This window comes from Hyperoodon ampullatus (assembly GCF_949752795.1).
Source record: "Hyperoodon ampullatus genome assembly, chromosome: 13".
NCBI classification, from domain to species: domain Eukaryota; kingdom Metazoa; phylum Chordata; class Mammalia; order Artiodactyla; family Ziphiidae; genus Hyperoodon; species Hyperoodon ampullatus.
In genome coordinates this window covers 50,041,560-50,065,097 of record NC_136926.1, presented here as the reverse complement: position 1 = coordinate 50,065,097, position 23,538 = coordinate 50,041,560, and positions in this window count along the sequence as shown.

Below are 23,538 nucleotides of genomic sequence, written 5' to 3'. Positions count from 1 at the left end.
GTGAGCCATGGCCCCTGAGCCTGCATGTCCGGAGCCTGTGCTCTGCAACGGGGGAGGCCATAACAGCGAGAGGCCCACATACCTCAAAAAAATAAATAAATAAAATAAAATAAAGTGACCATATGTGTGTGGGTTTATCTCTCGGCTTTCTATCCTGTGCCATTGATTTATATTTCTGTTATCATGGCAGTACCATACTGCCTTGATTACTGTAGCTTTGTAGTAGTATAGTCTGAAGTCCGGGAGCCTGATTCCTCCAGCTCCGTTTTTCTTTCTCAAGATTGCTTTGGCTATTCGGGATCTTTTGTGTTTCCATACAAATTGTGAAATTTTTTGTTGTAGTTCTGTGAAAAATGCCACTGGCACTTTGATAGGGATTGCAATGAATCTGTAGATTGCTTTGAGTAGCAGAGTCATTTTCACAATGTTGATTCTTCCAATCCAAGGACATGGAATATCTCCCATCTGTTTGTGTCATCTTTAGTTTCTTTCATCAGTCTCTTATAGTTTTCTGCCTACAGGTCTTTTGTCTCTTTAGGTAGGTTTATTCCTAGGTATTCTATTCTTTTGTTGCAGTGGTAAATGGGGGTGTTTCCTTAATTTCTCTTTCAGATTTTTCACTGTTACTGTATAGGAATGTAAGAGATTTCTGTGCATTAATTTTGTATCCTGCTACTTTACCAAATTCATTGATGAGCTTTAGTAGTTTTCTGGTAGCATCTTTAGGATTTTCTATGTATAGTATCATGTCATCTGCAAACAGTGACAGCTTTACTTCTTCTTTTGTGATTTGCATTCCTTTTATTTTTTTTTTTTTATTTTTTTTTTTTTGTGGTACGCGGGCCTCTCACTGTTGTGGCCTCTCCCGTTGCGGAGCACAGGCTCCGGACGCACAAGCTCAGCAGCCATGGCTCACGGGCCCAGCCGCTCCGCGGCATATGGGATCCTCCCAGACCGGGGCACGAACCCGTATCCCCTGCATCGGCAGGCGGACTCTCAACCACTGCGCCACCAGGGAGGCCCCATTCCTTTTATTTTTTTACCTCTCTGTTTGCTGTGGCTAAAACTTCCAAAACTAAGTTGAATAATAGTGGTGAGAGTGGACAACTTTGTCTTCTTCCTGATCGTAGAGGAAATGTTTTCAGTTTTTCACCATTGAGAACAATGTTGGCTGTGGGTTTGTCATATATGGCCTTTATTATGTTGAGGTAAGTTCCCTCTATGCCTACTTTCTGGACGGTTTTTTATCATAAATGGGTGTTGAATTTTGTCGAAAACTTTTTCTGCATCTATTGAGATGATCATATGGTTTTTCTCCGTCAGTTTGTTAATATGGTGTATCACATTGAGCGATTTGTGTATATTGAAGAATCCTTGTATTCCTGTGCTAAGACCCACTTGATCGTAATGTATGATCCTTTTAGTATGCTGTTGGATGCTGTTTGCTAGTATTTTGTTGAGGATTTTTGCATCTATGTTCATCAGTTATATTGGCCGGTAGTTTTCTTTCTTTGTGACATCTTTGGTTTTGGTATCAGGGTGATGGTGGTACTGTAGAATGAGTTTGGGAGTGTTCCTCCTTCTGCTATATTTTGGAAGAGCTTGAGAAGGATAGGTGTTAGCTCTTCTTTAAATGTTTGATAGAATTCACCTGTGAAGCCATCTGGTCCTGGGCTTTTGTTTGTTGGAAGATTTTTAATCACAGTTTCAATTTCAGTGCTTGTGATTGGTCAGTTTATATTTTCTATTTCTTCCTGGTTAGTCTTGGAAGGTTGTACTTTTCCAAATATTTGTCCATTTCTTCCAGGTTGTCCATTTTATTGGCATACAGATGCTTGTAGTAATCTCTCATAATACTTTGTATTTCTGCAATGTGAGTATTTCTTCTTCTTTTCCATTTCTATTTCTATTGATCTGAGTCTTCTCCCTTCTTTTCTTGATTAGTCTGGCTAATGGTTTATCAATTTTGTTTATCTTCTCAAAGAACCAGATTTTAGTTTTATTGATCTTAGCTATTGTTTCCTTCATTTCTTTTTCATTTATTTCTGATCTGATCTTTATGATTTCTTTACTTCTGCTAATTTTGGGGGATTTTTGTTCTTCTTTCTCCAATTGATTTAGTTGTAAGTTTTGGTTGTTTATTTGAGATGTTTCTTGTTTCTTGTATTGCTATAAACTTCCCTCTTAGAACTGCTTTTTCTGTATCCAATTGGTTTTGGGTTGTCATGTTTTCATTGTTGTTTGTTTCTAGGTGTTTTCTGATTTCCTCTTTGATTTCTTCTGTGATCTCTTGGTTGTTTAGTAGTGTATTGTTTAGCCTCCATGTGTTTGTATTTTTTACTTTTTTTTTTTTTCTGTAATTGATATCTAGTCTCATAGTGTTGTGGTTGGAAAAGGTACTTGATATGATTTCAATTTTCTTAAATTTACTAAGTCTAGATTTGTGACTCAAGGTATGATCTATCCTGGAGAAGGTTCCATGAGCACTTGAGACGAAAATATTTTCTGTTGTTTTTGGATGGAATGTCCTATACATATCAGTTAAGTCCATCTTGTTTAGTGTGTCATTTAAAGCTTGTGTTTCCTTATTTATTTTCATTTTGGTTGAGCTGTCCATTGTTGAAAGCGAGGAGTTAAAGTCCCCTACTATGATTGTGTTACTGTCGATTTCCCCTTTTATGGTTGTTAGCATTTGCCTTATGTATTGAGGTACTCCTATGTGGGGTGCGTAAATATTTACAATTGTTATATCTTCTTCTTGGATTGATCCCTTGATCATAATGTAGTGTCCTTCTTTGTCTCTTGTAATAGTCTTTATTTTAAAGTCTATTTTGTCTGATGTGAGAATTGCTACTCGAGCTTTCTTTTGATTTCCATTTGCATGGAATATCTTTTTCCATCCCCTCACTTTCAGTCTGTATGTGTCCCTAGGTCTGAAGTGGGTATCTTGTAGACAGCATATACACGGTCTTGTTTTTGTATCCATTCAGCCAGTCAATGTCTTTTGGTTGGAGCATTTAATCCATTTACATTTAAGGTAGTTATTGATATCTAGGTTCCTATTACTTTTTTCTTAATTGTTTTGGGTTTGTTATTGTAGGTCTTTTCCTTCTCTTGTGTTTCCTGCCTAGAGACATCCCTTTAGCATTTGTTGTAAAGCTGGTTTGGTGGTGCTGAATTCTCTTAGCTTTTGCTTGTCTTTAAAGCTTTTAATTTCTCTGTCAAATCAGAATGAGATCCTTGCTGGGTAGAGTAATCTTGTGTGTAGGTTTTTCCCCTTCATCACTATAAATATGTCCTGCCTCTCCATTCTGGCTTGCAGAGTTTCTGACAAAAGAGCAGGTGTTAACCTCATGGGGATTCCCTTGTATGTTATTTGTTGTTTTTCCCTAGATGTTTGTAATATTTTTTCTCTGTATTTAATTTTTGATAGTTTGATTAATCTGTGTGTTGACATGTTTCGCTTTCGATTTATCCTGTATGGGACTCTCTGCACTTCCTGGAATTGATTGACTATTTTCTTTCCCATATTAGGGAAGTTTTCAATTATAATCTCTTCAAATATCTTTTCAGTCACTTTCTTTTTCTCTTCTTCTTCTGGGACCCCTATAATTCAAATGTTGGTGCATTTAATGTTGTCCCAGAGGCCTCTGAGACTGTCCTCAAATCATTTCATTCTTTTTTCTTTATTCTGCTCTTTAGTAGTTATTTCCACTATTTTATCTTCCTTTCACTTATCCGTTCTTCTGCCTCAGTTATTCTGCTATTGATCCCTTCTAGAGAATTTTAAATTTCATTTATTGTGTTGTTCAACACGTTTGTTTGCTCTTTAGTTCTTCTAGGTCCTTGTTAAATGCTTCTTGTATTTTCTCCATTGTTTTTCCAAAATTTTGGATCATCTTTACTATCATTACTCTGAATTCTTCTTCAGATAGACTGTCTATTTCCTCTTCATTTGTTTGGTCTGGTGGGTTTTAACCTTGCTCCTTCATCTGATGTGTGTTTCTCTGTCTTCTCATTTTGCTTAACTTACTGTGTTTGGTTTCTCCTTTTCACAGGATGCAGGTTAGTAGTTCTGATTGTTTTTGGTGTCTGCCTCCAGTGGGTAAGGTTGGTTCAGTGGGCTGTGTAGGCTTCCTGGTGGAGGTGACTTGTGCCTGTGTTCTGGTGGGTGAGGCTCGATCTTTTCTTTCTGTTGGACAGGACCATGTCTGTTGGTGTGTCTGTGACCTTGTTATTATTTTAGACAGCTTCTTTGCTAATGAGTTGTGTTCCTGTCTTCCTTGTTGTTTGGCATAAGTTGTGCAGTAGTGTAGCTTGCTGGTCCTTCAGTGGAGCTGGTTCTAAGTGTTGAGATTGAGATCTCTGGGAGATCTTTAGCTGTTTGATATTACATGCAGCCGGGAGATCTCTGGTGGACCAATGTCCTGAACTCAGCTCTCCCACTTCAGAGGCACAGGCCTAACACCCAGCTGGAGCACCAAGACCCTGTCAGCCACATGGCTCAGAAGAAAAGGGAATAAGAAGAATGAATGAATGAATGAATGAAACAAAGAAAGAAAGAAACAAAGGGAGAGAGAAAGAAAGAAAGGAAGGAAGGAAGAAAGAAAGGAAGAAAGAAGAAAAAATTTTAAAGTTATTAAAATAAAAAAATTATTAAAAATATAAAAGTAAAAAGTCATAGAAAAAAGAAAAAAGAGAGCAACTGAACCAATAAACAAATCCACCAATGACAACATATGCTAAAAACTATACAAAAAAAAAAACAAAACACGTGAAAAAGTGGACAGAACTCTAGGACAGATGGTAAAAGCAAAGCTATACAGACAAAATCACACACAGAAGCATTCACATACACACTCACAAAAAAAGAAAAAGGAAATAAATAAATATATATATATCTATAAAAGAGAAAAAGGAAGAGGGCAACCAAATCAATAAACAAATCTAACAATGATAATAAACTGTAAATACTAAACTAAGATAATCATAAAACCAGCAACAAATTTGAGGCAGAAAGCAAACCCCAAGTCTACAGTTGCTCCCAAAGTCCACCGCCTTATTTTGGGGTGATTCATTGTCTATTCAGGTATTCCACTGATATAGGGTACATCAAGTTGATTGTGGAGATTTAATCCGCTGCTTCTGAGGCTGCTGGAATAAATTTCCCTTTATCTTCTTTGTTCGCACAACTCTCGGGGTTCAGGTTTCGGTTTGGCCCCGCCTCTGTGTGTAGGTCGCCTGAGGGTGTCTGTTCTTCACTCAGACAGGACGGGGTTAAAAAGTAGCAACTGATTTGGGGGCTCTGGCTCACTCAGGCCGGGGGGATGGAGGGGTACGGATGCGGGGTGAGCCTGAGGCAGCAGAGGCCACCGTGACATTGCAATAGCCTGAGGCCCGCTGCTTGTTCTCCCAGGGAAGTTGCCCCTGAATCACAGGACCCTGACAGTGGCGGGCTGCACAGGCTCCCGGGAGGGGAGGTGTGGAGAGTGACCTGTGCTTGCAAACAGGCTTCTTCGTGGCTGCAGCAGCAGCATTAGCGTCTCATGCCCGTCTCTGGGGTCCGCGCTGATAGCCGCGGCTCACGCTCATCTCTGGAGCTTGTTTAGGCGGTCCTCTGAATCCCCTCTCCTTGTGCAGCCCGAAACAATGGTCTCTTGCCTCTTAGGCAGTTCCAGACTTTTTCCTGGACTCCCTCCCAGCTAGCTGTGGCACACTAGCCCCCTTCAGGCTGCGCAGCCAAACCCAGTCTTCTCCCTGGGATCTGACCTCCAAAGCCCGAGCCTCAGCTCCCAGCCCCCACACGTCCTGGCGGGTGAGCAGACAAGCCTCTAGGGCTGGTGAGTGCTGGTCGGCACCGATCATCTGTGCGGGAATCTCTCTGCTTTGTCCTCTGCACCCCTGTTGCTGTGCTCTCCTCCGTGGCTCCGAAGCTCCGCCCCCCTCCACCCCCGTCTCCGCCAGTGAAGGGGCTTCCTAGTGTGTGGAAGCTTTTCCTCCTTCACAGCTCCCTCCCAGAGGTGCAGGTCCTGTCCCTATTCTTTTGTCTCTGTTTTTTCTTTTTTCTTTTGTCCTACCCAGGTACGTGGGGGAGTTTCTTGCCTTTTGGGAAGTCTGAGGTCTTCTGCCAGAATTCAGTAAGTGTTCTGTAGGAGTTGTTCCACATGTAGGTGTATTTCTGATGTATTTGTGGGGAGGAAGGTGATCTCCACTTCTTACTCCTCTGTCATCTTGAAGGTCTCTTTGGATGTAGTTTTTTTGATGATGGCCTTTCTGACCTGTGTGAGGTGATACCTCGTTGTGGTTTTGATTTTCATTTCTCTAATGATTAGTGATGTTGAGCATCCTTTCATGTGTTTGTTGGCAATCTGTATGTCTCTTTAGAGAAATGTCTAGTAAGGTCTTCCACCCATTTTTGGATTAGGTTGTTTGCTTTTTTGATATTGAGCTGCATGAGCTGCTTGTAAATTTTGGAGATTAATCCTTTGTCAGTTGCTTCATTTGCAAATATTTTCTCCCATTCTGAGGGTTGTCCTTTCATCTTGTTTATGGTTTCCTTTGCTGTGCAATAGCTTTTAAGTTTCATTAGGTTTGAGGGGGAAGGGTAACTTGGGATGAAGTGAGAGAGTAGCATTGGCATATATACACTACCAAATGTAAAATAGATGGCTAGTGGGAAGCAGCTGCATAGCACAGAGAGATGAGCTTGGTGCTTTGTGACCACCTAGAGGGGTGGGATAGGGAGAGTGGGAGGGAGGTGCAAGAGGGAGGGGATATGGGGATATATGTATACATATAGTTGATTCACTTAGTTATACAGCAGAAACTAACATAACATTGTAAAGCAATTATGCTCCAATAAAGATGTTAAAAAAAAAAAAGAATTTAAGAGCAACAGGTTGTTCAAGTTGTGAGAGAAATCAGCAATTCTGGAATCAGAATAGCTGTGTGACATTAGATAAGCACTCATTTAAATATCCTCATTTCTTAAAAACAGGCAAAATAGTACCAATATTCCCTACATATTACTTCACTGTTCAACTTGGCAATGACTTACCACTCCACTGAATATCAGAGTCCTCGAGTTATCCTTGGTTAATGCATATCTTAATACTGTCCCTGTGGCTTAAGCAGCTTCCACTTCATTCTCTGCTTTTCTTATTACACATTTCATGTCCTCCAATAAAGTCAAAGCTCTCTGAGGCCCAATTCACTTTTTTCTAACAGCACTGCTATTCCTAAAATGTTCATCCTATTATCACAGATGAACACTTAGTAGGCTTGTACCTTTGAATTACTGCTTTCCTTATACAGGTACCACTAGATATTCCTAAGGCAAGCTATACGTATCACATAGTGACATCCCTAACTTTCCTTTCATGGTCCCATTTAGAAAATGTTCATCCTATTATCACAGATGAGCACTTAGTAGGCTTGTACCTTTGAATTACTGCTTTCCTTATACAGGTACCACTAGGTATTCCTAAGGCAAGCTATACGTATCACATAGTGACATCCCTAACTTTCCTTTCATGGTCCCATTTAGAAAATTGGTGCATTAGTTAAGGTATGAATGTTTTATACTGTCACCTAGTGGTGATTGCTTGCTCACCAATAGCTTAGTTTTGGCAGAACTGCCATTGTTATACACCTGCTTGTATAATTATTTGAACACTCTAGTCAACCAATTTTTGTTGAATGGCTAGTAGATGTCAAATCATTTTCCAGGCATTAGAACTACAGTAGAAAAAGAAAATTAAAAAAAAAACCCAATACAATAATTGTCCTTGCGGAGCTTATATGCTATTAAAATTTGTTCTCTTTTCTAAATAAAAATGAGGGAAAAATAGAAAAATTTAAAAATCTTTAATAATATGAGAAGTGTAGGATACATATTTTATATATTTGAAACTCATTAGGCACTAAAAGTGGACATTTTTATTTTATTTATTTATTGAATTACAGTTCATTTACAATGTTGTATTAATTTCTGCTGTACAGCAAAGTAACTCAGTTATACACATATATACATTCTCTTTTATATTCTTTTCCATTATGGTTTATCCCAGGATATTGAATATAGTACCCTGTGCTATATAGTAGTAACTTGTTGTTTATAAAAAGTCAAAAATTTTAGACCTGGTTTGATCCTTATTGGGCTGAAGATGTTCAACTATGTTAAATAGCAGTACAAAATTTTGGAAATATAAAACTGCCTAGGTGTGAAACGTTAAGGTCTTTACAATATGTTCTTCTAAAACGTACTGAACACAAATACTGTCGACTATAAATTATTTTCCACAGAGGTATGTGTTAGCAATACTGAAATTATTTTATGTGTATTCTGGGACTAAGAAAATAAGTATATTTTGAATAATGAAAGCCAAATTTCTTTTTTTTTGTGGAAAGTAGTTATAAATTAGGAAGGCAGTATAGTTAGAATGAAGCATGTGGTATTAGATTTGGAAGTGTGGGAATCAGTATTAAATATGATTTGATATGTAGACAGAGAAATAGACATAGATGAATTTAAGTGTATATACTCCCTCCACTGAGAGTACCTAGAAGCAAAGATAACTTAGTAGGAATGAGCACAACTTATATTCAGATCTTAGTTTCTAAATGTCATCCTTTAATGAACTAGTGCTTTCAGAGAAATACTGAATCCAGGGCTGGGCTGGGGAAAGTACAAAATGAGCATGAAATAATGTGTGATGTCAGAGAGTATTCAAGTGCTCAAAAGATAATGACAGTATGTTGAAAGGATACTGCAGCCAACTTGTAGTTCCCAGTGGCTGCATCTGGGTCAACTTGAGCAACAAATGAAATAGAGATAGCAATGGAGAATAATCCACAGAATAAAGTAAATTTTTATGAGCTATACTGATATATAATTGAATACAAAAAGGAAAGGAGGTAAGGGATAGCACTTCATTACAATAGAACTCCAATTAACAAATAAAAAATGATGGAGTTTTTAAAAAAATTCACCATTTGGTGAATAACACAGTAATAATTATTGTAGGCAAGAATCGTCAGTGAGTCCTAAAATTAATGGGAGTATGAGAAACAAACAAACAAACAAAAGTATGGGAAACAGAATATTTTCATAATTTCAAAGTATTTCCCCCAATACAATACTTATTATTTATTTATTTATTTTTGGCTGCATTGGGTCTTCATTGCTGTGCATGGGCTTTCTCTAGTTGCGGTGAGCAGGGGCTACTCTTCGTTGCGGCGCATAGGCTTCTCATTGAGATGGCTTCTCTTGTTGCAGAGCACGGGCTCTAGGCACGTGGGCTTCAGTTGTTGTGGCTTGCGGGCCCTAGAGCACAGGCTCAGTAGTTGTGGCACACGGGCTTAGTTTCTCCGCGGCATCTTCCTGGACCAGAGCTCGAAACCATGTGCCCTGCATTATCAGGTGGATTCTTAACCACTGCACCACCAGGGAAGTCCTCCCCATACAATACTTATTAATTATAAAGGGAAAAAGTAGTAACTACATGAATAAACCTGGTAGACATCACCTTAACCAAACGATCAAAGGTAACACACCAGTAACAACATCTTCTTACAAAGCACTGAGAAGGGCATAGTATCATTTTAATGGTATTCTTGTCAGAAATGAATACCTTGAATTTAGTCACAAGAAAATATCAGACAAGCCTAAAATGAAGGATATAGACAAAATAACTGGCTGACCTACATGCTTCAAAAGTTTCAAGGTCCTGAAAAACAAAGAAACAAAGAACTGTCCAAGATTAGAGAAGATTTAGGAGACATGGCAACTAAATGCAATGTACAATCCTAGTTAGAGCTTGGGTATGTAAAAGGATATTAATGGGACAACTGGTGAAATCTGACTAAGGTTTGCTGATTATTTAATAATATTTTCAATTTCCCAGATATGAATCTTTGCACTTATGTAAAGTGTTAACTGTTGGAGTAGTTGGATAAAGGGTATATTGAAATTCTTTGTATTATTTTTACAAGTATAAAATTATTTTGCAATGAAAAGCTTAAAATTAAAATATTTTAATCAAAATATTTTTTCTTATAAAATGGAATCTTCCCTTCCAATCACAAGAAGACATAAAATTTGTAAATTTGACAGTCTATTTTCACACATTCGAACCTTGTATGATTCTAGGAACTCATTTTGCAACTGCTTGAGATAATCTCCAGAGTAATAGAATCATTAATAGTGACTAATTGAGTAACTTTTTTTTACAACAGGTACAAAGCTAACAGACAATTCAATTAGAAAATTATAACTACATTCCACTTACAAGTGCAAATACAATTTAGTGTTGATCAGTGATTATCAAACCTGAGATAGCATGAGAAGCACCTGGAGGGCTTGTTAAATTGAAGAGTCTGGCTCCAGCCTCTTGAGTTTCTGATTCAGTAGCTCTGGGGTGGGGTTTAAGGATCTGCATTTCTAACAAGTTTCCAGGTGAGTCTGACCCTGCTATCCCTGGGATCACAACAAACACTGGTCTAGAAAATAATTTGAAATTGTAGGATTAGTGTATCACTACGTTTCCATTGTTTCTAGTGTATATAAATATGAAGACCAATTAAAAGGCTTGTTTTAACTACATTTTAACCCAGTCATTAATCTAGAATATAAATATTACAAAACTACAAACTAGTTCATGGCAACCTTGAAATCCTAATGGCCAGTGTAATGAGATTAGTAGCTGGGACCTTTGGGAAGTGTTTGTCTTGTGAGTGAAACCTTCGTGAGTGAAATTACTGTTTTATAAAAGTTGCCTCAGAGAGATCCCCAGCCTCTTCCATCATGTGAGGACACAGTGAGAAGGTGCTAGCTATGGACCCGAAGGAGTGTGTGACCTTGCTGGCACCTTGATCTCAGACTTCTCAGCCTACAGAACTGTGAGAAATAGAGACTTGTTACTTATAAGTTACCCAGTGTGTAGTATTCTCTTACAGCTGCAGAGAGACAGAAACTCTAAGAAAGATACACAGGAAATGTTAGAAATCAAAAATACTGGACCAAAAATGAAGAAAGTCTTTGTTGGTTCATCAGTAGATTAGATGTGTCAAGGAAAGAATCTCTGAGTTGAAGGTATGCCAATAGAATCAACAAACCACAGATCCGGGAAGAATGAAGCTCAGAGAACAAATACAACAAGCTAACAAAAACACTCATACAAAGCTAAGCATATCATATTCAAATTGCAGAAAACCAAAGACAAAGTATCTTGAAAGAAGCCAGATACATGCCTGTTACTCTATAGATAAGCTGTACCTTATCTATAGAGTAACAGGCATAAGAATTATAATAAACATCTTGTCAAAAATAAAGCAAGCAAGAAATAGAGGAATAAAACTTTTAAAGTGTTAAAAGAAAAAATAAATCTACCAACCTAGAATTCTATATCCAGCAAAAGTGTCAATCAAATGTAAAGGAGAAAGGCTTTCTCAAATCAACAAAAACTGAGGGAATTCATCTCTAGTAGACATTCCTTGCAAGGAATGTCAGAAACTCAGCTCTCCATAAAGAGTGTTGGAGAAGGAATAAATGAAAATAAAATGAAATATTTTCTTTGTCTTCTTTTTAACTGATCTAAAAGATATCCATTCTTTAAACCAACATGGAATCATAAAATACTCTATTAAAATTAAAGAAGGGAGAAAAAGAAATGGGGGAAGAAACAAAAAACAATGCAATGAGTAGAAAACAAAAACATGGTATGTGTTCATCTGACTATATCATTAATCACTTTAAATGTGAATGTCTAAATTCACAATAAAAAGACAGAAATTGTCACAATGGATAGGAAAACAAGACCCAACTATATGTTGTCTACAAGAAACCCACTTTAAATATAAAGGCTCAGATAGATTAAAAGTAAAGGAATGGAGAAAGATACACCATTCTAACACTAATCAAAAGAAAGCTGGAGTACTAATATTAATTTTAGACAAAGCACACAACAATGTAAGGAAAATTATCAGGGATAAAGAGGGGAGTTACATGATGATAATGGGGTGAGTTCTCCAAGAACACATAACAAACACTAATGCTATGCAGCTGACAACAGAGTCTCCAAATACATGAGACTAAACCTGAGAGAACTGAAGAAAAAATAGACAAAAGTACTATTACTGTTTCATACTTCAACATCCCTCTCTAAGTAATGGACGGAGCAGGCATAAATCGCTAAGGATATAGATGCCCTGCACAGCACCATTAATCATCTGGATCTAAGTGACATTTTTCAAACACTCTATCCAATAGCAGCAGAATACACATTCTTCACAAGCTCATATGGAACATTTACCAACATGGATCATAAAACACACCTCACTATAGAACTATAGAAATCATACAAAGTATGTCCTGTGACCACATGAAATTAAATTAGAAATCAGTAACAGGAATATAGCTGGAATGGAAAGATTCATGTTAAGTTAATTTTTGTATAAAGTGTAAGGTCTGTGTCTAGGTTCAAGTTTATGTATATGGATATCCAATTGTTCCAGCACTGCCTTGAAAAGACCACCTTTCTCCATTGAATTGTCTTTGCACCTTTGCAAAAATCAGTTGATTATGTTTTGTTTGGATCTATTTCTGGGCTCTTTGTTTTGTTTCATTGATCTATGTGTATATTCTTTCACCAATGACATGCATGCTGGCTTGGTTATTGTAGTTTTATAATAAGTCTTGAAATCAGAAAATGTAAGTCCTCCAACTTTGTTCTTTTTCAACATTATATTATTTATTGTAGTCTGCTTGACTTTCTACATAAATTTTAGAATCAGTTTGTTCATATCTATAAAACAGCTTGTGGAGATCTTGATTGAAATTGTATAGACTCTATAGATCAAGTTGAAAAGAATTGACATTTTAATATTAAGTCTTCCAATCCATGAACACGGGATATCATTCCATTTTTTAATATCTACTTTGATTGCTTTCATCAGAGTTGTGTAGTTTTCCATGTATAGATCTTGTATATATTTTGTTAGAGTTATACACAAGTACTTTTATTTTGGTGCCATCTTTCTGCTTTTCTAATTTCTAATTTAATACTTCTGCAGTTTATGCAGAAACAGCTCTAAATATCTCATGGATTGTGAACCACCAAACTGTTTCAAAGGCAGGAGATTCCCCCAAATCCAAATGGATGATTCTGTATATCAAGATCCAGAATATGTTCAATGGAGTGATAGTGTAGGACAAGAATGAAAGCAACAGGGACTGACTGATGTACTACTTTTGGATGTGATTGTTATATGTATCTCTTAGACTGTTTGAAAATAACTTTTTTTTACCCACCTATTCAGATGGGAAAATTATGCATTAACAATCTCAGGGTACAGACACTGTGGCATACATTTGAAAAGTGCCTCTTATTGTCATTGCTTTAATAAACATAAAATCTTTTAGAGAAGTTTTTCTTTTCCTTTGGGGACTCACTATACTTCATCAATAATCTCTGCATTAAGTGATTGAGATACAGGCTTTGCTTTTCATTCTGCAAAGGCTTGAAGCAGACCTCAATTTAAGATACCACATAGCAGCAAGGAGATGGGTATTTTCCAGTGAGAGGCTTAAAAAAGGCAAGTTTGATTCTGACTCAGGCACTGACCTTGCCTCATGGTGCCTTGGAATGACCTTCCTTTACCCAGAAGAGAGCTGTTTTAGAACAGATCATAGACATAATATTGATTTTCATGTTTACTGATTGCTCAGATTTTCCATCTTGAGCCATTGGCAGCTCTGGCAATTAGCTCCTGTATCCCTTTGACATACCCCATCTTTTGTTGTTGATGTTTGTTTGTTTTGTACTTTCTGACACTACAAGTTGCTCAAGGATCATCTGTTTTTATTTCCTGCCCCAGTCCAATAATCAGTCATTTCCCTAAGGAGCCCTAGTAGCTTCTATTTTAAAAGGGTATTAAAAACCAAGATGTTTTAGGTATGTTCACTGATACTGGGGTGTTGTTATTCTAGGCCCTCTCAGATAATGGAGCAAAGAAATATATATTTGTATATACTAATTTATGTATCTACATCTACATAAATGTTTCCATGTGTAAACATCTGTATCTGTATTAAGTCAAACTGGAGTTCATACTGATGTCTCCAACTCTAATCCAACTAATCTTAACTATCGGTCATTCTAGCCTTCTCCCTTTGCGTATCTGTAAACTCCCACTCCAACAGTGAGAGACCTGGCTTCAACCACCTGACATCCATTTGCTTAACTGTTCAACTATACATGTACAGAAGTATCAGAATTGTAAACTTGCACTTTCAATACATTTATTACCTGAACAAATTGCTTTTTGCCTTTAGTTTTCATAAGGTTCACTCATTTCCAAGTTTACTTAGGTCAGTATCTCTTTCCCCTTAATGAGACTGTATTCATACGTTTGTAACAGATTGTTTTGTCATCTTCTGCATTCCATCCTGGGACCTCGTGACCTAAAAAATGATTTAAAATTTGCATACATTAAGGTTTGTTCTTTGTGTGGTAAAGTTCTATGGGTTTTGACAAATGTATAGTGTCTTGTATACACTATTGTACCGTCACAGTGAATAGTTTCACGAACATAAAAGTTTCCCTGTTCTTCATTTATTCAAACCGTCCCCAACCCAAACATCAAGAAATCCCCAAACACTCTATAGTTTTGCCTGTTCTAGAACATCATATAATTAGGAAGAGACAGTGTGCAATCTTTCCAGACTGACTTTCGCTTAGCAGTATGCTAAGTTTAAAACTTATCTGTCTTTTTATTATTTCTGTTTTTATTTCTGAACAATATTCCATTGTATGGATGTTCATTTATAAAATGAAATGATAGTTCACCTATTTTATTTCTGAACAGTTTTCCATTGTATAGATGTACTATGGTTTGTTTACCCAACCACCTATTGAAGGACTCTTGGTTGCTTCCAGTTTTGGGGTGATAAAGCTAGATTAAACATTCACAAGCAGTTTCTTGTGTGCACATAGATTTTTAAATCAGTTGGGAAGAAACTTAAGATTGCAACTGCTGGATTACATGGCAAACCTATGTTTTGCTTTATAAGAAACTGCCAAACTGTCTTTCAAATTGTTTTACCATTTTGAAACCCTACCAGCAATGAATGAGTGTTCCTCTTGCTCCTCATCTTTGCTAGCATTTGGTGTTGTCAGATTTTTTTTTTATTTAGTCATTCTAATAGGTGTGTAGTGAAATCTTAATGAAAAATTATGTTGAGCATCTTTTCATATGTGTATTTGCCATACGTTTACCTTCTTGGGTAAGATATACATGTAGAGATTTGGTCCATTTTAAAAATTGGATTGTTTATCTTCTTGTTGTTGAGTTTTAAGAATTCTTTGTATACTTTGAATACAAGCACTTCATCAGATATATGTTTTGCAAATATTTTCTCTCAGTTTGTGGCTTGTTTCTTCATTCTCTTAACAGTGTTTTCACAGAACAGATGTTTTTATTTTTAATAAAATCCAAATTACATTTTTCTTTCACGGATTGTGCTTTTGGTGTTTTATCTAAAAACTCATTGCCAAACTGAAGGTCAAATGGATTTTTTTCCTATGTTTTTTTCTAGAAGTTTCATAGTTTTAGATATTACATAAATTTCTGTGATTTTTTGAGTTAATTTTTATGTGAGATGTAAAATCTGTGTCTAGGTTATCTTTTTTCCTCAAATATGAATGTCCAATTGTTTCAGCACCATGTGTGGAAAAGAATATCTTTTCTCAACTAAATGGCCTTTGCTCTTTTGTCAGTATATTTGCTTGGGTGCATTTCTGGGGGTGGGTCTATCTTGCTCAATTGATCTACGTGTTCTATTCTTTAGCCAATACCGCAATGTCTTGATTACTGTGGCTTTGTACTAAGTATTGACATTGGGTCTTGTGTTTCCTACATCTTTGTTTTCCTTCTTCATTATACTGCTGGCTATTTTAGGTCTTTTGCCTTCTTGAATGCACTTTAAAAATCAATTTGTTAATTTCTACAAAATGACTCAGAATTTTATCTTTTTCTGCATATAGATCTTGTATATATATTTTAGATGTATACCTAAGCATTTCATAAGTTTTTGATGCTATTATAAATGGCATTTAAAAAATTCATATTAGAAGTGTTCAGTGCTACCTTGTAGGCACAGTTGGCTTTCGTATATTGACGTTACATCTTGCAATCTTGCTATAATTTCTTATTTGTTCCAGGAGTTTTGGTTTGCAGATTATTTATAGTTTTCTACATAGACAATCATGCCATCCATTGAAAAGGTAGTTTTATTTCTTCCTTCCCAATTTGTGTACCTTATTTTTTCTTTTCCTTTTTTAAAATATCTTAATTGCACTAGCTAGGACTTATAATACAGTGTTGAATAGGAGTGGTGAGATGGGACACTCTTGCCTGGTCTTAAAACTTACAGAAATTTTTCACCATTAAGTGTGATGTCAGCTTTAGGAGGCTTGTAGATGTTCTTTATCAAGCTGAGAAAGTTCTATTTATTCCAAGTTTTTATAGTGAATGTGTGTTGGATTTTTGTCAATTGTTTTATCTGTGTCAATTGATATGGACATATGATTTTTCTTCTTCAGCCTCTTGATGTGGTGGATAATTATGACTGACTTCCAAATGTTGAGCCAACCTTCTATATCTGGAATAAATCCCACTTGGTTAGGGTATATTTTTATTATATATTGTTGTATGTGATTTGCTAACATTGTGTTGAGAATATTTACATCGTGTTTATGAGAGATACTAGTCTATAGTTTTTCTTTCCTTAGATGTCTTTATCTAGTTTTTGTATTAAGGTAGTGATGGTCTCATAGAATAAGTTTGGAACTGTTCCCTCTGCTTCTAGTTTTTTAGAAGAGATTGTAGATTTGGATTACTTCTTCTTTAAATGGTAGATTTACCAGTGAAACCGTCTGGGCCTGATGCTTTCTCTTTTGGAAGGTTGTTAATTATTGATTCAATTTCTTTAATAGATATAGGTCTATTCAGATTATTCATTTTTCCTTGTGTGAGTGTTGGCAGTTTTTGTCTTTCAAGGAATTGGTCCGTTTTAACTAAGCTATCAAATGTGTGGACATAGGGTTGTTCATAGTAATTCCTTATTATCTTTTTAATGTCCATGTGATAAGTAGTAAGGACCTCTAATCTCTGAATTAGGTAATCTGTGTTTTCTCTATTTTTCTTGGTTAGTCTGCTAGAGGTGTATTGCTTTAGTTTCATTTTCTAGAGAAACAGCTTTTGATTTTGTTGATTTTCTCTGTTCTCCTATTTTTAATTTAATTTCAACTCTATTTTATTATGTCCTTTCTTCTTGTTGTTTTGGCTTAACTGGCTCTTCTTTCTTAGTTTTCTAAGGTGAAAGGTAGGCTACTCCCTTTAGATTTTTCTTCTTTTCTAAAATATGTATTTAATGCTATAATTTTACTCTACGCACTACTTTTGCTGCATCCCAGAAATTTTGATAATGTGTATTTTCATGCTCATTAAGTTAAAATAAACATTTTTTTCTCCCAAGCATTTTTTCTTTAACTCATGTGTTATTTATAAGTAATTCGTTTAATCTCCAAAATTTGGGGACTTTTCCAGCTATCTTTCTGTTATTGATTTCTAATTTAACTCCCTATGGTCTGAGGACATACTTTGTATAACTTCTATTCCTATAAATTTATGTTTTTTTTTTGTTTGGTGCAGAATGTGGTATACTTTGATAACTGTTCCATGTAAACTTGAGAAGAATGTGCATTCCACTACTGTTAGATGGAGTGTTCTATAAATGTCACTTAGGTCAAGGTGATTGATAATTCTGCCCAGGTCATCTATATCTTCACTGACTTTATGCCTGTGTTATCTATCAATACTGGCAGTGAGATGTTGAAGTCTAACCTGTTGTAGTGGATTTATTTCTCCTTGCAATTCCAACAGTTTTTGCCTGACATATTTTGATGTTAGGTGCACGTGCATTAAGAATTGTTATATGTAGGGCTTCCCTGTTGGCTCAGTGGTCGAGAGTCCGCCAGCCAATGCAGGGGACACGGGTTTGTGCCCCGGTCTGGGAAGATCCCACATGCTGCAGAGTGGCTGGGCCTGTGAGCCATGGCCACTGAGCCTGCGCGTCCAGAGCCTGCGCTCCGAAACAGCAGAGGCCACAACAGTGAGAGGCCCTCATACCGCAGAAAAAAAAATTGTTATATGTAATTGGAAAACTGATCACTTTATCATACTATATGCATCTCTTTATCTCTGATGATTTTTATTATTCCAAAGTCTGTTTCTTTGAATTTAGTATAGATCAGCTTTTTTTTCCCATTATGTTAACATGGTATATATTTCTCCATTCCTCTGCCTTTCATCTATATGAATTCTTATATTTAAACTCAGTTTCTTTCTTTCTTTCTTTCTTTTTTTTTTTGCGGTATGCAGGCCTCTCACTCTTGTGGCCTCTCCTGTTGTGTAGCACAGGCTCCAGACGTGCAGGCTGAGCGGCCATGGATCACGGGCCTAACTGCTTCGCGGCATGTGGGATCTTCCCTGACTGGGGCACGAACCCGCGTTCCCTGCATCGGCAGGCGGACTCTCAACCACTGTGCCACCAAGGAAGCCTTCTCCCTTTTATTCTGAGCTGTGTAGAGAACAGGCTCTTGGTGCCCCAGCCAGGTGTGAGGGCTGTGCCACTGAGGCAAGTTCAGGACACTGGTCCACAAGAGACCGCCCAGCTCCATGTAATATCAAATGGCAAAAATCTCTCAGAGATCTCCATGTCAACGCCAAGACCCAGCTCCACTCAAAGACCAGCAAGCTACAGTGCAGGACACCCTATGCCAAACAACTAGCAAGAAAGGAACACAACTCCATGCATTAGCACAGAGGCTGCCTAAAATCATAAAAAGGCCACAGGCACCCCAAAACAAACCACCACATGTGGACCTGCCTACTAGAAAGACAAGATCAAGCCTTGTCCACCAGAACACAGGCACCAGTCCCCTCCACCGGGAAGCCTACAACCCACTGAACCAACCTTAGCCACTGGGGACAGACACCAAAACAATGGAAACTACGAACCTGCAGCCTACGAAAAGGAGACCCCAAACACAGTAAGTTAAGCAAAATGAGAAGACAGAGAAACGCAGCATATGAAGTAGCAAGGCAAAAAGCCACCAGACCTAACAAATGAGGAGGAAATAAGCAGTCTACCTGAAAAAGAATTCAGAATAATGATAGTAAAGATGATGCAAAACAGAGATGAACAACACAATAAATGAAATTAAAAATTCTCTAGAAGGGATCAATAGCAGAATAACTGAGGCAGAAGAACAGATAAGTGACCTGGAAGATAAAATAGTGGAAATAACTACTGCAGAGCAGAGTAAAGAAAAAAGAATGAAAAGAATTGTGGACAGTTTCAGAGACCTCTGGAACAACATGCAACACACCAACATTCGAATTATGGGGGTCCCAGAAGAAGAAGAGAAAAAGAAAGTGACTGAGAAAATATTTAAAGAGATTATAGTTGAAACTTCCCTAATATGGGAAAGGAAATAGTTAATCAAGTCCAGGAAGCCCAGGGAGTCCCATACAGGATAAATCCAAGGATAAACACACCAAGACACATATTAATCAAACTATCAAAAATTAAATACAAAGAACATATATTAAAAGCAGTAAGGGAAAAACAACAAGTAACACATAAGGGAATCCCCATAAGGTCACCAGCTGAACTTTCAGTAGAAACTCTGCAAGCCAGAAGGGAGTGGCAGGATGTATTTAAAGTGATGAAAGAGAAAAACCTACAACCAAGATTACTCTACCCTGCAAGGATCTCATTCAGATTTGATGGAGAAATTAAGAGCTTTATAGACAAGCAAAAGCTAAGAGAATTCAGCACCACCAAACCAGCTTTACAACAAATGCTAAAGGAACGTCTCTAGGCAGGAAACACAAGAGAAGGAAAAGACCTACAATACCAAACCCAAAACAATTAAGAAAATGGTAATAGGAACCTACATATCAATAACTACCTTAAATGTAAATGGATTAAATGCTCGAACCAAAAGATATAGACTGGCTGAATGGATACCAAAACAAGGCCGTATATATGCTGTCTACAAGAGACCCACTTCAGACCTAGGGACATACACAGACTGAAAGTGAGGGGATGGAAAAAGATATTCCATGCAAATGGAAATCAAAAGAAAGGTGGAGTAGCAATTCTCATATCAGACAAAATAGACTTTGAAACAAAGACTATTACAAGAGACAAGGACACTACCTAATGATCAAGAAAGAGATGAATCCAAGAAGAAGACATAACAGTTGAAAATATTTATGTACCCAACATAGGAGCACCTCAATACATAAGGCAAATACTAACAGCCATAAAAGGGGAAATCGACAGTAACACAACCATAGTAGGGGACTTTAACACCCCACTTTCACCAATGGACAGATCATCCAAAATGAACATAAATAAGGAAACACAAGCTTTAAATGACACATTAAACAAGATGGACTTAATTGATATTTACAGGACATTCCATCCAAAAACAACAGAATACACGTTCTTCTAAAGTGCTCATGGAATATTCTCCAGGATAGATCATATCTTGGGTCACAAGTCAAGCCTTGGTAAATTTAAGAAGAGTTAAATTTTATCAAGTATCTTCTCCGACCACAATGCTATGAGACTAGATATCAATTACAGGAAAAGATCTGTAAGAAATACAAACACATGGAGGCTAAACAGCACAGTACTTAATAACCAAGAGATCACTGAAGAAATCAAAGAGGAAATCAAAAAATACTACCTAGAAACAAATGGCAATGAAACCACAAAGACCGAAAACCTATGAGATGCAGCAAAAGCCATTCTAAGAGGGAATTTTATAGCTATACAAGCCTACCTTAAGAAACATGAAATATCTCAAATAAACAACCTAACCTTACACCTAAAGCAATTAGAGAAAGAAAAACAAAAAAAACCCAAAATTAGCAGAAGGAAAGAAATCATAAAGATCAGATCAGAAATAAGTGATAAAGAAATGAAGGAAATGATAGCATAGATCAATAAAACTAAAAGCTGGTTCTTTGAGAAGATAAACAAAATTGATAAGCCATTAGCCAGACCTATCAAGAAAAAAAGGAAGAAAACTCAAATTAATAAAATTAGAAATGAAAAAGGAGAAGTAACAACTGACACTGCAGAAATACAAAGGATCAGGAGAGATTAATACAAGCAACTATATGTCAATAAAATGGACAATGTGGAAGAAATGGAGAAATTCTTAGAAATGCACAACCTTCTGAGACTGAACCAGGAAGAAATAGAAAATACGAAGAGACCAGTCACAAGAACTGAAACTGAAATTGTGATAAAAAATCTTCCAACCAACAAAAGCCCAGGACCAGATGGCTTCATAGGCGAATTCTATCAAACATTTAGAGAAGAGTTAACACCTATCCTTCTCAAACGCTTCCAAAATATAGCAGAGGGAGGAACACTCCCAAACTCATTCTACGAGGCCACCATAACTCTGATACCGAAACCAGACAAAGATGTCACAAAGAAAGAAAACCACAGGCCAATATCAGTGAACAACACGGATGCAAAAATCCTCAACAAAATACTAGCAAACAGAATCCAACAGCACATTAAAAGGATCATACATTATCATCAAGTGGGGTTTATCCCAAGAATGCAAGGATCCTTCAGTATACTCAAATCAATCAATGTGATACACCATATTAACAAGTTGAAGGAGAAAAACCATATGATCATCTCAATAGATGCAGAGAAAGCTTTCGACAAAATTCAACACCCATATATGATAAAAACCCTCCAGAAAGTAGGCATAGAGGCAACTTACCTCAACATAATAAAGGTCATATATCACACACCCACAGCCAACATTGTCCTCAATGGTGAAAAACTGAAACCATTTCCATTAAGATCAGGAACAAGACAAGGTTTTCCACTCTCACCACTGTTATTCAACATAGTCTTGGAAGTTTTAGCCACAGCAATCAGAGAAGAAAAAGAAATAAAAGGAATCCAAATTGGAAAAGAAGAAGTAAAGCTGTCACTGTTTGCAGATGACATGATACTTTACATAGAAAATCCTAAAGATGCTACCATAAAACTACTAGAGCTAATCAATGAATTTGTTAAAATAGCAGGATACAAAATTAATGCACAGAAATCTCTTACTTTCCTATACACTAATGATGAAAAATCTGAAAGTGAAATTAAGAAAACATTCCCATTTACCATTGCAACCAAAAGAATAAAATATCTAGGAATAAACCTACCTAAGGAGACAAAATGCCTATATGCAGAAAATTATAAGACACTGATGAAAGAAATTAAAGATGATACAAACAGATGGAGAGATATACCATGTTCCTGGATTGGAAGAATCAACATTGTGACAATGAGTCTCTATCCAAATCAATCTACAGATTCAATGCAATCCCTATCAAACTACCACTGGCATTTATCAGAGAACTAGAACAAAAAATTTCACAATTTGTATGGAAACACAAAAGACCCCGAATAACCAAAGCAATCTTGAGAACGAAAAACGGAGCTGGAGGAATCAGGCTCCCTGACTTCAGACTATACTACAAAGCTACAGTAATCACGACAGTATGGTACTGCCACAATAAGAGAAATACAGAACAATGGAACAGGATAGAAAGCCCAGAGATAAATGCATGCACATATGGTCACCTTCTCTTTGATAAAGGAGGCAAGAATATACAGTGGAGAAAAGAAAGCCTCTTCAATAAGTGGTGCTAGGAAAACTGGACAGCTAGATGTAAAAGAATGAAATTAGAACACTCCCTAACACCATACACAAAAATAAACTCAAAATGGATTAAAGACCTAAATGTAAGGCCAGACACCATCAAACTCTTAGAGGAAAACATAGGTAGAACACTCTATGACATAAACCACAGCAAGATCATTTTTGACCCACCTCCTAGAGAGATGGAAAGAAAAACAAACAAACAAAAAAACCGATGGGACCTAATGAAACTTAAAAAGCTTTTGCACAGCAAAAGAATCTGTAAACAAGACGAAAAGACAACCCTCAGAATGGGAGAAAATATTTGCAAATGAAGCAACTGACAAAGGATTAATCTCCAAAACATACAAGCAACTCATGCAGCTCAATACCAAAATAACAAACAACCCAATCCAAAAATGGGCAGAAAACCTAAATAGACATTTCTCCAAAGAAGATATACAGACTGCCAACAAACACATGCAAGAATGCTCAATATCATTAATCATTAGAGAAATGCAAATCAAAACTACAGTGAGATATCATCTCACACCGGTCAGAATGGCCATAGTCAAAAAATCTACAAACAATTAATGCTGGAGAGGGTGTGGAGAAAAGGGAGCCCTCTTGCACTGTTGGTGGGAATGTAAATTGATACAGCCACTATGGAGAACAGTATGAAGGTTCCTTAAAAAACTAAAAACAGAACTACCATGCAACCCAGCAATCCCACTAC